This window comes from Canis lupus, chromosome 36 (genome assembly GCF_011100685.1).
Source record: "Canis lupus familiaris isolate Mischka breed German Shepherd chromosome 36, alternate assembly UU_Cfam_GSD_1.0, whole genome shotgun sequence".
Classification (NCBI taxonomy): domain Eukaryota; kingdom Metazoa; phylum Chordata; class Mammalia; order Carnivora; family Canidae; genus Canis; species Canis lupus.
The window spans coordinates 25,360,884-25,377,398 of NC_049257.1; the positions used below are offsets into that span (position 1 = coordinate 25,360,884).

The 16,515-nt window shown below is 36.1% G+C and overlaps 1 protein-coding gene and 1 long non-coding RNA gene across 6 annotated transcripts in view; one reads left to right on the forward strand and one right to left on the reverse strand.

The window, feature by feature from the left end:
* LOC106558299 overlaps positions 1-16,515 on the reverse strand; it is a 75,966-nt gene that overhangs the window by 45,205 nt on the left and 14,246 nt on the right. For all 5 annotated transcript variants that reach the window (XR_005384843.1, XR_005384840.1, XR_005384841.1 and 2 more), the window contains one exon: positions 10,130-10,262. This is a non-coding gene — a long non-coding RNA (uncharacterized LOC106558299). The remainder of the gene's footprint in view (positions 1-10,129; positions 10,263-16,515) is intronic.
* ITPRID2 (ITPR interacting domain containing 2) overlaps positions 1-16,515 on the forward strand; it is a 111,125-nt gene that overhangs the window by 41,053 nt on the left and 53,557 nt on the right. The window lies entirely within an intron of this gene.

Below are 16,515 nucleotides of genomic sequence, written 5' to 3' on the forward strand. Positions count from 1 at the left end.
ATTCATGTATGTGAACTACTCAGGTTTTACACTACATTTAATAGTCTTGGATAACTTGAAGTGGTAAATTTAATTTGTTGTGATCTGATTTGCCACAATCTGGGATGAGTCAAGATATTTTACTGATATTTTAAGTGATCCACACCCTGGATCGTGATCACTGTAACTATTTGTGGGTTTCCTTATTACCCAACCATGTTCTCCAACATTTTATTACTCTGTGAAGTAGAAAGTAGGTAATTGGCATATGTAAACAAACAAACGAAGCAAGCAGGAGTGCCAGCTCCTTGGGGACAAGAACATCTCAGCTGGCTCACCACCCCGTTTCCAGACCTAGAATCCAGAATCGTCCATGGTAGTGCTCTCAGTAAGTTTTTGTTGGCTGACAAAAGAGTAAGTGAATTAATGGAAGTAATTTATATCAAGCCCAAGGATTAGTGCTTTGTATATCGTAGGGCATTAAATCTGCTCCAGGTGAATAAAATGCAAATCAACAAGGTTATATGACCGACACAAGATAACACAGCTTGTGAAATGATGGACTCATCTACCACCAACTGACATTTTATTATTTCTATTCCCTCATAATATTTGTATGTATCATAAATTTAAATCTTGTCGGCCTTAATACATATCAAGAATGTGATGGATATATATACTCAGTAGCCCCCTTCAAAGGTTACCAGCATAGTCTGAAATAGAGAAGTCAGTCATCTAATGATCTAAAATGGCAAAAATCCATACCAAGTGATCCTGGTGCCTCTGCTTCAGTGAGAAGCAGAATACCCAGGCTGACTTCTGACCTCTTTCTGGTAACAATCAACAACGGGGCCTGTCATGGCCACAGAGAGCAGAAAGAACAAAGTGTTACCTGTTCTCCAGAATCTGTCTTTCCAATTTGCTCTGACTTCCTGGACTCTGGGCCTTCATTACCTAGAACGATGGCCTTTGCCAGCTGTGCTTGGCCTTACTTGACTTCCCTGGACTCCAGCCTAAAATATAACAACTCTGTGCCCCTCCCAGCCTTGTGTCTACCTCCCATGGCCTTCCTGAAGCTCTCAAACCATGGTATCTGCCAAAATCTACCTGTTAGACTCTTCTGCATAACCTCATAACCACCTAAGCACTGAACTGCAGAAAACTTAGGAGTTCTAAAAAATAATTAGAAAGTAAATTAGTTCTTATTTTAAATGGTCTTCTGCTATTGTATTATAATACTTAGGTGGGTCTTCCCCTCATTTAGATAGGCCTGAGAGATGAACCTTCAAGAAGAGTATCAGGTGACCATTTTCTTTTATCTACAGGTATCTGACATTTGCAAAGTGTGTGTGTGTGTGTGTGTGTGTGTGTGTGTGTGTGTGTGTATACGTGTGTAATGTATATCGGATCAACTTTGGGTTGTTTTGCTAAGGTGTTGTTAAATGTTAGCTTGAACTGATACCAAATGGTCTTGTGAAAAACAAAATGAAATCTGAACTGTAAATACTGATGAAAACCAAACAAACCTATGTCAGATACTATTTCTACTATTAGCAACAAGCATCTTTACATGGGATGAGGTAGTGATGCCCACAGATTAAAGAGCACACACCTGTTTTGTCTTTTAAGCCACATTTTTAAAGTCTTTAAGGACCTGTTTTACTTGTCAAGGACAGAGACAGAGAGGGAGAAAAACATTAAAAGGCTTTCCCTAACAAAAACTTGAGCTAATATGTTATCTAGACGGTCTCACTGTAAAAGGCTGTATACTAAAAAAAAAAAAAAAAAATTCATAAATGTGAATTGTATTAATCACCAAAATCATGTCAGGGGCCTTATGGGAAAGATAAAATATTTTCTAGTTTTTAACCTGTGAAACCAAACATCAGGCAGATAAAATCAGAGAAGTTGTTCACCAGAAGTTGTTCACCAGTTGTTTTAATTTGTTTTAAAAACCTGATAGTAAATACTTGTTTAAAATTTTGCTTAGCAAGACTTAGTTTGGAATGGTAGAAAATGCTAATTTCAGAATATCTTCTATATGGGCCATCCAGGTCAGTTAAGTGTCTGCCTTTGGCACAGGTCCTGATCTTGGGGTCCTGGGATTGAGCCCAAGGTCAGGCTCATTGTGGAGAGTCTGCTTCTCCCTCTCTCTCTGCCCCTCTCCCCCCTCAACTTATGCACTTACTTGCTCTCAAATAGTAAATAAGGTCTTAAAAACATTTTTTTGGGGGGGCAGCCCAGGTGGCTCAGTGGTTTAGCACTGCCTTCAGCCCAGGACATGATCCTGGAGACCCGGGATGGAGTCCCACATCGGGCTCCCTGCATGGAGCCTGCTTCTCCCTCTGCCAGTGTCTCTGCCTTTCTCTCTGTATCTCTCATAAATAAATAAATAAAATCTTTAAAAAAAATTTTTTTTTTAAAAAAAAGAACGTCTCAGATACTAGCATGCTGTAACTAGATTGATTTACATAGAAAAAAATAGTTTTAGAATATGTCATTTAGCTAAAATGGCATTTGGGAGTTTTGTGAATTCAGGTGAAGGCAGCATGACTTCTGATATGAGCAGGGCAGAGAAGGAGAATTACACCTGACTTCTGGTGCTAGCTTTGCTAGTAATTAGTTTGGTGAGCTTGGGCAGGTCACAGGTCACTTGACCTCCTTTGGACCTAAATATTTTTCACTGTAAACGAGGAGCTGCATTATGATTCCGAAGGTTAATTAAAGCCCTGAAATCGTGTCATTTTTCTAGAAGTTTCTATCAAAATACGCCTTGCTTTCTTACTTATTTCTGGGCCCATCCTAAAGGTACTACTGGACCTTATCCAGTCACAGCTTTGGCAAACAATATAGCCACAGAAAAGCTACTTGCGTCACTTGATTTTATTTTTTAACGTTCAAACAATACCTGGCAAATAAAGAAAGGTTCTTGAATTGTGATTGGCACAATGCTACATGGCTAGCTGCTCAGAGGATTTAAGCAAACTATAGGTATTGTCAGGGTGCCGATTGCAGGTAAGGGCTGATGTGTAATTACCTTCATTTGTGAACCAAACCGATGTCGTAAATTGTGGGTGTGGGACATATGCCAAAAGCCCCACATAACATGGTTTTCTTATGCATATATTCAGTTTTTTATTTTAGCAGCTTCCATTCTCCTACTCATTGGCTTTTCCGCTAGAACGCACACACTTAGCAACGTTTTCTAGCCCTCCCCCCTCCCAGTCTTGTATTACATTTACCACCACAGTCCACCCTTTATTCTTTATATTCTTTTATTCCCGTGGCATTATTCAGCCTTGTACCCTGGGTACACAATTAATTTTAGGTGTAATACAAGATCTAGTCCCAAACCCTCTGGGCTCTCCTGCATTGGATCTTGCTCCCTTAGAATTTTCTTGACTAATTGTCACTAATGTGTAGACAGCTCTGAAATTAACGTCTTTATTTTTTTAAATCATTCTTGTACAGTTTTAAACTAACTGCCCACTGACTATATTCTCAGTCATTCATTCCCGAAACAGAGTACATACAATGAGAGGACTATTTTAGGGCCACTGAAGTATCTGAGAAATCATTTTCTAAATATGTTGTTTCTAGAAAGAAGTGTTATGTGATGTCTCAATACTTGCTGGATATTTTTAAAAGCATTCTCAGTTTTTTATAGGACTAAATTAGATGTCCTATTTTTAAAAGAGTTAATGGCTCATGTTTTTGATGATTTAGGAATTACTTAGGAGAAAGAGAATTTTAATAATACATTTATAGACTATTAATTTTCAACTCAATCTTTTGTCTGGAAAATAGAAGATATAGATTCAGTGCTGTTATATGAAATGTGTTTGTAGTCAGATTACTCACTTTACTCTTCTTTTCTTGTCCAGCACCCTGCACCACTTTCCATGCCTGCTGCCCAAATCAGCTCTCTCCATCTCTGTTTATATCATCTTTTGGTCACTCAGCCTTAAAGCAGAGAAAACGTGGTTTTTCCCTTCCCCTCTTCCCTGGCCTCCTGTATCTTGTCAAGCAGTATATAGACTCTTGCTTCACCCTATCTTTCAAAAGCACCCCTCTGTATTCTCTCTGTCCCTCCCCAAGTGAGAACACCCACATCTGCAATGCTGCAACAGTCTTGATTCAGTCTCTTTTCCTAAGTCCCTCCTAAGTCCCCGCTGACCCCTGCCAACCAAATCTTTGTGACGTGTTTTACAAGATACGTTCATATCATCAGTAGCTCTCCAATGACTATAGCATCAAGTCTAAACACTTTGCATCCAAGACCACCAGCACTATCTGATCTCTTTAAGAAAAGTTAAATTGCTGTTTTGAAAGGAAGAGGGGTTGTTTAGAACTGAGAATTTTAAGTCAAGCAAAGTTTTTATTCTTAGCAAAGCTGTATAATCTCCTATCTGCAGGTCTGTTGGGAGATAATCTTTCTCTGCAAAACAGAAATAAGAATCAGCAACTATGGAAATAGATTTTTAGAACAAATACATTGACAAAAAGAATAATAGGGGCAGAAAGTGGAGGGATTTGGTTTCCTGCCTGAATGAGCCTGGGGCCCCCTAGACACACTAGGATAATTTAGGAGCCTAGGGAGTTAATAATTTAAATGAGAATATTTGGTATCAAGGTCTGACTAGAAGTGAAGCAAGAATTTAATGCATTTACATATTAAAGCCTAGATAAGGACTAAGGGGTTAAGATAAGAAAACTGCAATTATTCCATATATTTGGTATTGCTCTTCAAATTGGAATAAAATATACATCTTAAGAAGAAATTCTTCTAATTACAATCTTTCTGAATTTACACAGTTTTCTTTAAAGAGAAAGGAAAAGTAACTGCCTCATGAGACTTGCTGAAAGGTGAAAATACATGAACGTGAAGATCATCAAAATATAATATCCTTATAAGTAGTGGAACTGGAAACAAAATGAAATGCATTATAGAATGAATGTGTACTCTGGAGTCAGACAGCCCAGGTTCAAATTCTGGTTATGGTCTTATTCTGAATACTTGTTGGGCCAGTTACTTAATATTTCTATGTTTCAGTGTAACTATAAAATATAAATGATAACATTACTTGCCTCCTAGAGTTGTACAGAGGAATAAATGATAATACATGTAAAGTGCTTACAAAAGCACAATTACGTATTTGAGTACTTATTTACAACCCTCCAAAGTATTACATGTATTTTATAGATGATGAAACTGAACCATAGAGAGATTGATATCTGCCCAAAGTAATGCTGCTATCAAGCCCTACAGCGTTAGCAAGCTGGAAATCTTCACTCTATCTGCAGACTGCCTCCTTGTTTTTGTATTGCTGAAGATATGATAATGGGTACTGGCCTTGTCTTCAAGACAATACTTCAAATAGAAAAACAAGAGGTGAACGGACAGTTCTGCAAAGGTGATCTGGAAGTATGAGTAAAAGGGCTGAGGATGCCTTCCATAAACGTTTACAGCTAAGCCAGGCCTGGAAGTGTGGGTGGGAATTAGATCAGAGCTTGGGTGTGGCGGAGAGCGTCCTAAGCAAAAGAAACATTTGGAGAGGATGTTCTGCATGCAAAGGAGTACAAGGCTGTGTGAGAGGACACAGAACGTTCCGTATTTACAACTGGTTAGCTAGACCAGAATGTAGAACTTGGGGTAGGGCAGGTGCCGCGTTTTGAGGGAATAAAGTTGAAGCAGTTCTCTTCTACCAGCCGTGAAAATACAAGTCAAGAATTGGCTGCACAAATGCTTGTACACAGTGATGTACACACGGGCCCCAAACCATCAGTACCCTTCGATGTACAAGCTGTGAGGCATAGGTCCAAATCCTTTTCAATATAATGTATGCCGTAGGCCTGGGGAAGGTCAGGTATGCCTATAGGTAGTGTATATTTTTAAGGAAAATAACCTCATTAACTATTGAGAGAAATCACCCCTACTTCCTTCTTCCAGTTATTCTTTCTTAAGAAAACTTATTTATATATATATGAATTATATGTTCAAATTCCTTTCAAATTCCTTTGTTTCTAATGGGAAACCATCTCTCCAACATCCTGCTTAAAATATAATATTTTTAGTGTTCTAACCATTTTCATGACAGTAGATCATCTGTAGAATAGGTTGCACTCAATGCCCTATGAGTAAGCTATAGAGAAAAGTGTTCGTTTAAGGGCCTCCTTATACTCTATTCCTAACTAGACTTTCTCAAGGTAATAGTGGGTTTCAATAGTGCAAACTTATTATTTAAAACCATTTATTAAGAAGCAAATAAAATATAAGCTTGTTGACCACCCCAGGAAATGTTAGCACAGTACCTTCCTTCCTCTGAAACACAACTTTGTCCTTCTCATGTCTCCCTAGATAGTTTCCAGAAAAGTTTTTTTGTATGGTGCCATTATGTTGAGAAACCATATATCTTAACAAGGTTAATGTCAGTGACAGTGGAACTCCTTGTAGTGTAGTCTTTAATTCAATTTAACCAGTAAATATGAGGAAATGCCAAGTACTGTGTGAAGCACTAGGAATACTGTAAGATACAGCTCTGTCCTTAAAAAACTCATTTTATATGTATAAAAATATAGAGTTTCCATGATGTAATACAGTAAGTACTAATTTAGAAGTATGTATCATATCCATATCAGACTTGAGAATCAAGAGGGAATATCCCCAGATGTGGAGAGAAAAGAATGAACCAATTTGTAATATATTTTTTTCTCTGGAACCTGGATGTGGGAGGGTTGAATCATTTTAAATAGGTCAGAAAAACATCTGATTAGCACTAACTTGTCTATTGTTCATCATTCAAATGAGTGGTAATGTTACTGGAATCCCTTATCTTTTAAAACCCCCGGTCTCCCATGTAAGTGTTCTAAAAATGTAAATTATGTAGCATGTACCTGCTTAACTAGAATTATTTCCCTATATTATGTAATACATCATAAAATGTTTTTAAAGTCAAGTCACTACCTAAAGGTGATAGTGTTTCTAAGAACATTTAATCTCCTATCACAATCTATATAAATTAAGATACTTTTGAGACCCTGAAAGATACAAAAAAAACTGAAGCAAATTTTTGTTATCTTTGAATTCAGCAGAAAAGTTTTAAGGTGAATCTGAGCTATTTGTTACTGTACTTTGAATTTAATTATGGATAATTTATTATCAATAAATCAATAATCTATTATGGATAATTATCAATAAATCAATTCTTAATCTGAATAGCCTTCACATTAAAATAATTTAAAGGACTGTCCTTTGCCTACCTAATGTTAGAACTCACATTTCCCAGGGTGCCTGGGTGGCTCAGTGGTTGAGCTTACGCCTTTGGCTCAGGTCATGACCCCAGGTCCTGGATTGAGTCTTACGTCAAGCTGCCCACAGGGAACCTGCTTCTCCCTCAGCCTGTGTCTCTGCCTCTCTGTGTCTCTCATGAATAAATAAATAAAATCTTAAAAAAAGAGAGAACTCACATTTCCTAATTTACGTGGAGAATTTCAGGTTTAGTATTTTCTCAACTTTTCCATGTGAAGGTAACAAAAGCTTCCATTGTCAGCCATGTTGTTTCTTTAGCTCATTTCTTTCTTAACATCCTTGACCCCAAGTATCACATGGTAGTGACACTGATTTTATAGCAAATCAGTGAGATTGTTGGATATTTATAAAATTAACAACTTCCTATTTTTCATGTGTTGAAATGATACTGGTTCCATGTATTTTAAATATAATGTTAAAGCACACCAAATTAGTTTCAAACAAATTTCCTATTTATGATAGAATTAACTATACAGAGGATCATAAATAACACTTTACATTATATATTTTATATTATTATATATTTATTACATTTATTATGTATAATATGATATTAAGGTATCTCCATGTCTCTTCACATTAGAAGCATGAAATAATTTTAACCCACTATAATGTTAGAAAGACATCCTGATATACATTTTAGCCATGAATAGCTGAACATCTCATTTTACAGTCCTACCGCCTTTTATTTATAAATAGAAATACTTCTAGTTTTTCCCCAAGCTTTATTGAGATAGGGTTGGCATATAACACAGTATAAGTTTAAGGTGTAAGACATGTTGAGTTGAAACATTTATATATTGCAAAATGATTACCACCAGTAGTGTCGCTACCACCTCTATCACATCACACAATTACCATTTATTTTTTGTGGTGAGAACATTTGAGATCTACTTACTTAGCAGCTTGCAAGTATTAATACAGAATTATAAGCTGTAATCACCTTGCTATCAATAATTTCCAGAACTTATCCATCTTTAGCTGGAAGTTTGTACCCTTTGACCAATATTTCATTTTTAAAGTACTTTCTCATGTATTTGATCCTTAAAAATCTCAATGTACAAACATGTTATATTTTGTTATATATTATATTACATAACAATCATATACTCAATTATAATACAATTATATATACATATATACAAATCTATAATATCTAGAGAGAGTGGGAAATGTGGGTCAAAATCATCTTTCTTAAATAGAGGAAATGTAAAAAGTACTAAGTACAACTAATCAGTAAACTATGGCCCAGAGGCCAACCTGATCTACCACCTGTCTTTGAAAATAAAGTTTCATTGAAAGATAGCACTACTCATTCATTTACGTATTGCTATGGCTGCTTTTGTGATCCATGGCAGAATTTAGTAGAGACAGAGACCATTTAGGCTCAAAAAGCCTAAAATATTTACTAATCTGGCCTTTTAAGATTTTTTTGTTGTAACAAAAAATCTGACTCTGATGTGCAGCAATTTGTCCTTAAAGACCATATATTTTTTATTTTTTTAAGACCATATATTTTTTAAATAACTAATTTAAAACTGCTTTTCTCACTTTATGACATAAAATTTAATAGTATGTAATACACTCTATATACATTTTCCATGAGAAATCTGAATACCATGAGAGATAAAATATAGAATTTCCCAGGATTTAGTATTAATATTTTATTTTACAATATAGGAAGAAGCATATCAAAATATTTCTGCCTATAATAAAAATAGGGAAGTCTTGATTTATTGATAATAATGTTACTAGCATGAATTCAGAGAGGTACAAAAAGTCTCCTCTTTAAAGTGGAACTAATACTAATTATCAATATACTAGTAATTTAGTATAGCATTCAAGATTAGCTTGTATTTAGTTAGCTTTTTTTAAAAAATATTTTATATATTTATTCATGAGAGACACAGAGAGAGAGGCAGAGATAGGCAGAGGTCCAGGGAGCCTGATGTGAGACTTGATCCCAGGACCTGAGCCAAAGGCTCAACCACTGACTCACTCAGGTGCCCCTAGTTAGCTAACTCTTAATAGAAGCAAATGCTAAATAATTCTTACAGCCTTAAAATATGCACTTGGGCTTATTGAGCTTTACTTTTGAACATTATTTCCTATTCAGGAAGTTTACACTTGAGTACAAATATCTTGCTCCTCTCTTTAGAAATACCCGCTTCAGACAAGATGTGCTATAATTCTATTATATGTAATATAAAATTGTAACAATGATAATAAGTTCTTACCATTTGAACATACAGATGAATTAAATATAGATTTTCTAGAAGATATATAACTTCATACTGTTGTCTGCCCCTTGATTTTCTACTCTTAAGATATTTAACTTCAGAGAAGCTATAAAACCCAGACTCCCCTTTATTATTGCTAGAAATTTCAGGGAAATTTAATTTGGAGAATAAAATAAAGAACTGATATAGATAAATAAAACACAAATGTACAGTAAAGTTAAAAATCTTTTTTATTTAACTGTCAGAATGCTTTGCTTTTGGTTTTTATTTTGATGTATTTAACTACTGAAAAATAATAAGATATTTTCCTTAAAGGCCCCAAACTCAACATTTTTCTAAAAAGGAATATGCAATGAACCCAAGTGTCTGTTTATGGCCTTACTATAATTCTTGCAGTCCTTATCAATAGTAAGAGGTCTAATGGGTGGCTTCTAGTCCAAAAACTCATTCTCCGTCTTCTGAGCATTACCTTTTTTCTTTTTTTTTTTTTCTTCGCATTAGCTTTGTCATTTTTCCTTGTAACTTTACAGCTTAATTAAACCAAATACATTGATGATCTATTAAATTCAAGGCATGAATAGAATTTGAAAGAAAATCTTACCTGATATTCTCTATTAGTTTGGTGCTAGATACTTTTCACTCAAAGACTGGTCAATAGTGACAAGTTTGAATAGATCCTAGTCTGTTTGTTTCTTCTTCTACCTCCGTGGTTTCAATAGCTTTCTAGCAAGTTCCTTTTAAGAAGAAACACAATGTCATAATAAACATAAAAAGCTCAATTGCTAAAGTATTCCATAAATGTTCTTTTGTTGTTGTTGTTCTTATCTTACTTCTTTATCCTTCCCTCCTACTTCAGGCTTTCTCAAAGCTAAATCACTATTCTCACCCTAGCCAGACTATTCCCCACCCCTCCACCCCCGCCACCCAAAATAGTGCTTTTAAAACTGGTTGATGTTGATTCTTCAGGAGGAGGAAAAGAAAGTGTCACTAGTCTGACTAGGAATCTCTCGCTGCTTCTCCAGAAAAAAAGTTCTCCTTTGATTCATTTAAGACTTCATTTGCTTTTTGACATTTAAGTGGTATGTTAAGGCACTTGCCTGTATCACTAAAATGATAATTATACTGTAGTTCCACATTGTGATCCTCATTAGTTTGCAATTTCCTGGGTACCAGAAACAAAATCTTAGTACTCCATTCCTATCTGGGTTAAACATAACTATTCAACGAATAAAAATGTGCATGGACTGAATGATTCTTAATCTAAGTGTCTTTAATAAAATTTTATGTAACTTTTTAGTAATGAGGGTACTATGGTAAAAACAAATTTTCAACAACTTGCCTAAATATACTACTTTTATTTGCAAAGTTTAATTCACTAGAAGTGACTTTATTTAACAATAAATGTTTCTAAAATTATGTCTATATACGTACATATATACCTACACATATACACATAGGTTAAGTGGGTTTTTTTAGTTGAGATTTTCATGTTATAAATCTATTTTGTAAAATGAAAATTTTGGGTAGAAAGATTAGTAGCATCAAAAATTGTTTTGATTAAGCCAAATTGACAGGTAAGGGACTTTTATATTGACAGCTGAGTCAAGTTTATCTGCCGGGAAGTCAAGAAATCTAAAAAAATATATAGAAAGCAGTTAGATTTAAATACTCTGCAGTTAAAAGCAGCAACAGTTTATTTAACAGGTTGCTTGTAATCAAGTAGTACTTACTGTTTTGGTATTTTGCCTTTTTCCATTTACAAATGAAATCAATGCCCCCATAGAAATAGTTTTAAAATACAGTTAAAATGAAACATCCTAAGTTGTTTCATTGGAAAACCAAGTTTTCCAATATATTTTATTAACTAGAATGATATCACTCTTTAATGGTATTTGCCTGATATTGAGTTTATTTCTTCACACATTCTATAAATGAACATCTGCCAAAACAAATATCTATGATATTTATACCAGATTGTTTCCATGTAGGAACACTGTGTCACACTGCTTGCTTTCTTGAAGGAATGCAAAAGATTAGAAATTGTGAATGTGGAATACAAACTTTGGGTTCGTTTTTTGAAATGTTACCTCAAACTAGAATTTTCACAACTGAAATTTACTGATAATAAAAGGTACCCACAATGCAGAACCTAGATAAATCTCCCCTCCCCCTGCAAAAAGTTTAAATCTATAATCAACCCTTGGTACTAATTTTTATCAGACATCAGTTTTTGTCCTAAGAAAGTATCTAAAAGTAATGACCCAACACAATAGAAGGCCAAAATAGGTATGAATTTTTTTGTTTTGAGCGTGCTGCTTTGTAATTTCTATGAATGGTCTCTGAAGATCAAGTGCATTGTTTTTAAGGTTGAGGAAACAGACTTGCTCAAGCCTGAACAGTAAGACAGTAGAGCCAAGGCCAGAGTTCCTGCAGTTTCTACAAAGGGCCTCCAGAATTCCTCCAAGGAGCCAGAGGAGCCACTCGTAGGGCTTTGGAAATGCTAGGCTGGAAGGACTCTCCTCACATTCCCCGTACACACCACATTCTCTTTGACAAGGGTTGCTCAGCTTGCATCTCTTTGACATATTTGAAATTCTGGTAAGAATGAGTTTGAAAAGAAAAAAGAATTCTGTTCCTAAAAAAAAAAAAAAAAAATTGAAACCATGGAAAGAAAAGAGGGGGAGTATTATGGGGGTCCAAAATGAAATGATGTCACTGTTAGTAGCTACCACAAGGATCACCTAGAAATTGCATTTCAAAATAAGGGAAAAGGGGACGCCTGGGTGGCTCAGTGGTTGAGCGTCTGCCTTTGGGTTCAGGGCATGATCTCTGAGTTCCCTGCGGGGAGCCTGCTTCTCTCTCTGCCTGTGTCTCTGCCTCTCTATGTCTCTCATGAGTAAACAAATAAAATCTTAAAAAAAAAAGGGGGGGGAAGGGGTTCTGAATGTAGTTTCTGTACACATAAAACCTTTATTCTTTTTCTTTTTTTTTAATACCTTGGTTATCAACTTGGTGGTTCTAGAAATTTGAATCACACAGAAATGAACAATGAGTAAACAGTTTGGTAGAGGAACTTCCAATGTGTTTCAGAATACAAAGACAGGTGGAGCCTACAGACGAGCATAAGAATAAACTAAGAGAAATCAGAACAATGGAATGCTATATGGACATATTGACAGTAAGAACACCAGATGGGCAAAACACTCAGAAAAAGCTTTCTGGAGATGCCTGGGTGGCTCAATGGTTGAGTGTCTACCTTCAGCCCAGGGCATGATCCTAGAGTCCCACATCCGACTCCTGCATAGGGCATGCTTCTCTCTCTGCCTCTGTCTCGCCTCTGTCTCGCCTCTCTCTCTCTCTCTCTCTCTCTCTCTCTGTGTCTCTCATGAATAAATAAACAAAATCTTAAAAAAAAAAAAAGCTTTCTGGAAAAGAGGTACTCAAGGAAGAGCAGAGGTAAAGGAAAATGATATTCCTAGTGGAGGGAACAACAGAGATGAGGAGGGAAGGAGAAAACACATTTATTGAAGATAAAGATACGTCCAAATGGAGAGGAGTGCTTGTGTCAGTGATCTGTAAGCTTGAATTGGTAAAATGAGGTTATTTTGAAGCAGTGCTTTGAAGCCAATAGAGGAGAACACTGAATTTAAAGTATGCAAAAGGGGCAATATGGTACTACCTTTGACACTCAACAAGCACATTAGTGCTATTAAACTGGCACCATATTCTGAATATTCAGGGCAATTTTCTTTTACTGTCTTAAATTACTAGTGGTGGAAAAAAAATTAGGAGATACTTCAAAAGATGCTAGATTGTTTTCATAGTTTTATTATTTTAAGATTCATTTAGGGAATCCCTGGGTGGCTCAGCAGTTAAGAGCCTGCCTTCAGCCCAGGGCATGATTCTGGAGTCCTGGGATCCAGTCCCACATCAGGCTCCCTGCAAGGAGCCTGCTTCTCCCTCTGCCTGTGTCTCTGCCTCTGTGTGTGTGTGTGTGTGTGTGTGTGTCTCTCATGAATAAATAAATAAGATCTTTAAAAAAATGAATATAAAGATTCATTTATTTGGGAGAGAAAGAGTGTACATGCAAGTAGGGGGAGGGGGAAAGAATCTTCAAGCAGACTCACCACTGAGCATGGAGCTCCATGCTGGACTCAAATCTCATGACCTATGAGATTATGACCCAAGCCAACCAAGATTCAAGGTTTAACCAACTGAGGACCTAGGTACCCATCTTTTCATAGATTTATAAACACATGCAATAATGGACACACAGACATTTTATACTTTCGCAGAGGTGCTGGGAAAAAAATAAAAAATAACAACTTAGGAGGCATACATCATAGCCTAATCTACCACTTTCGTGTCAGATTTATGCATTACATATCATTTTTAGTTTTTATCATCCTTTTTTTTTTTTTTTTTAAAGAGAGAGAGAGAGTGTGCAAGTGCAGGTGGGGGAGGGAGAGGAGGAGCAGAGAAAGGAGGAGAGAATCCCAAGCAGGCTCTATGCCCAGTGTGGAGCCCTATGTGGGGCTGGGTCCCATGACTCTGAGATCATGACCTGAGCTGAAATCAAGAGTCAGATGCTTAACTGACAGAGCTACCCAGGTGCCTCTATCATCCCTCTGCCCTCACTTTTTAAAAAGATTTTATTTATTTGAGAAAAAGATGAAAGAGTGAGCACAAGCAAGGGTCAGGGAGAGGCAGGAGAGGGAGAAGTAGACTCCTCACTGAGCAGGGAGCCCAATGTGGGGCTTAATCCCAGGACACCGGGATTGTGACCTAAGCCTAAGGCTTAACTTTAGGCTAACCTAAGCCTGAGCTTAACCAACTGGGTCACCCAGGTGCTCCCCATCATCTCTTTTTAAAACATTTAGAAAATGAGAAATTTTGCTTCATAGCAAGTTCTCCATTGAGAAATATTTGAAATAAAATAGTCTCTCTTAGGGTAGTGTAGAAATATTTGTATATATTAGAAAAATAATGGATATTATTAGACAATCAAAATTGAGGAAGGAATGTTCCTTAGGAAAATTTGAATTAAATGACCCTAGAGAAGTATTCCTTTCCATTTATAGCTTTTATTTCTGTTTCTTCACTATACAGGATGTGGAGACAAAATTTTACCTAGTATAAAAAAATAATACAAAAAAGTAATCAATGGCCTGGGAATATTCTTCCAAGGTCAAATCAATGAATGGTCTTTAGAAAAGAGTTTATTGTATGATTGTTCATTTTTAGGGGAAAACAAACCATCATTTTGTAAAAGTAATACGTCCTGTATATACATAAAATAGATCTCAGATGAAAATTATCTCACAGAAAAGATTTTTAAACTTGTAAATATATTTTTTCAATCTCCAGTATCTTCAGACCACCCAGTGGAAAATGTTACGTGTTTCCTCCCCTCCTTTTTCTTTTCCCAAGTTTACTGTGGGGGTCTGTGGCTATGCACACATGCCCATGCCATGGTTCTCCTTTCTAAAATTTGGTACAGAGAAAATTATTTTTTTTTTAAGGAGGAATTTTTTTTCCTTCTTGGGAGTTACCTGGTTTTTCTGGATAAATACTGTGATATGTTTGTTAAGAGGTGTGCATGAGAAGTCTGTCAAGAGGTATGCTTGAGTAAGAATAGTGGTAATTAGACAGTATTCTAAAATGAATGGCTTCTATAACTGCCGTGTTTTTGTTTTTCTCAGAAAACAAGCTTGGAAGGAGAGCTAAATTGCATTTAAATAAGACTGTTAGAAGAGGGAGGAGAGGAGAGTAGTGAGATGGCTGGTTTCAGATCAGAACATAGTTTTGAAGGGTACTGATAGGCCAGATAATGTCGCTTATAAACATCTTGGTAACCTCACTCAGTTTCCCAGCCCTGAAAACTGACTTCCACTGCCCCTGTTCTGTGCAGCTAGATCTGCCTTGTGCATGGGCTTAGGGGGGAAGGCAGGGGCTTCTTGGTCTAATGATCAAGTGTAAAAGTGCGCACATACTTGCAGTCCTATGCACACAAATGCACAAATGTCTATCACCATGAAAAAAGATAGCTGTCTGTTAGTGTAAGCCACTTCCCCATCGACCAGGGGAGGTCAGTTCATGTAAAGATCACTCTGTTCTCTGATCACTGTGGTCATACTTAGGGCCAAAAAACAGAATTTTATGACCACATACAAATTGATTCAGGCCTCTGATAAGCCACTGGAAACGGATGGCAAATGCCAACTTTTGGTGCTTCCAGAGCCACACTGCCTGTGAATATAATCATTTAGAAATTTCTCATCGTTTATCTTGTTTTCTGCTGCCCAAGATTACTTTGTACCTCTGGGATATTAAGAATAAGAGCTATATATTTATACAGATAAAAGAATTCATTCTAATTTCTATTCATAACTCAGGAAACATCACATCAAATTTGTTGTATTACCGGTTTTCATGGTGGTGGTATTAGGAATGTAATTCTGCTAATTCTTAAAACAAGCAACTACTGCTAGAGGAAGCCTTTTGTGATATAATTAATTTTAACACTGGATATTTTCTTTTGTATGGTTTTCTTGTTAGGGGCCTATCGTTATTTCACATCTGCATTTGTTCTATAATAACTAATATTTTCTGAACTAGAATAGATCTTAAAGACCATCTAATCCAGCTGACCTGTGCAGAGAAAGACATTTCACATTATGTATTTTACGAAAATAACTTTTATGGAGTATTACACAAAGATGGGAAACCATGAATTCTGAAAACAGATGTATTTCATACTCAAAAACTTTCATAAAGGAACCTTTTGAAAATACTAATTAGGATCTGTAAATTGATCTTTAGGGTTGAACTAATGCTCAATGAGAGGGCTGACAAAATTGCATTAGGATGCCTTTGGCTCTAAGTAACAGAAAATGTAATAGGAACTGGCTTAACACTAAGGAGCATTTGCCTGATACTAAAATGTTTTCAGTTAAAGTGGTCCCAGAGTTGGCCAATTTAGCAACT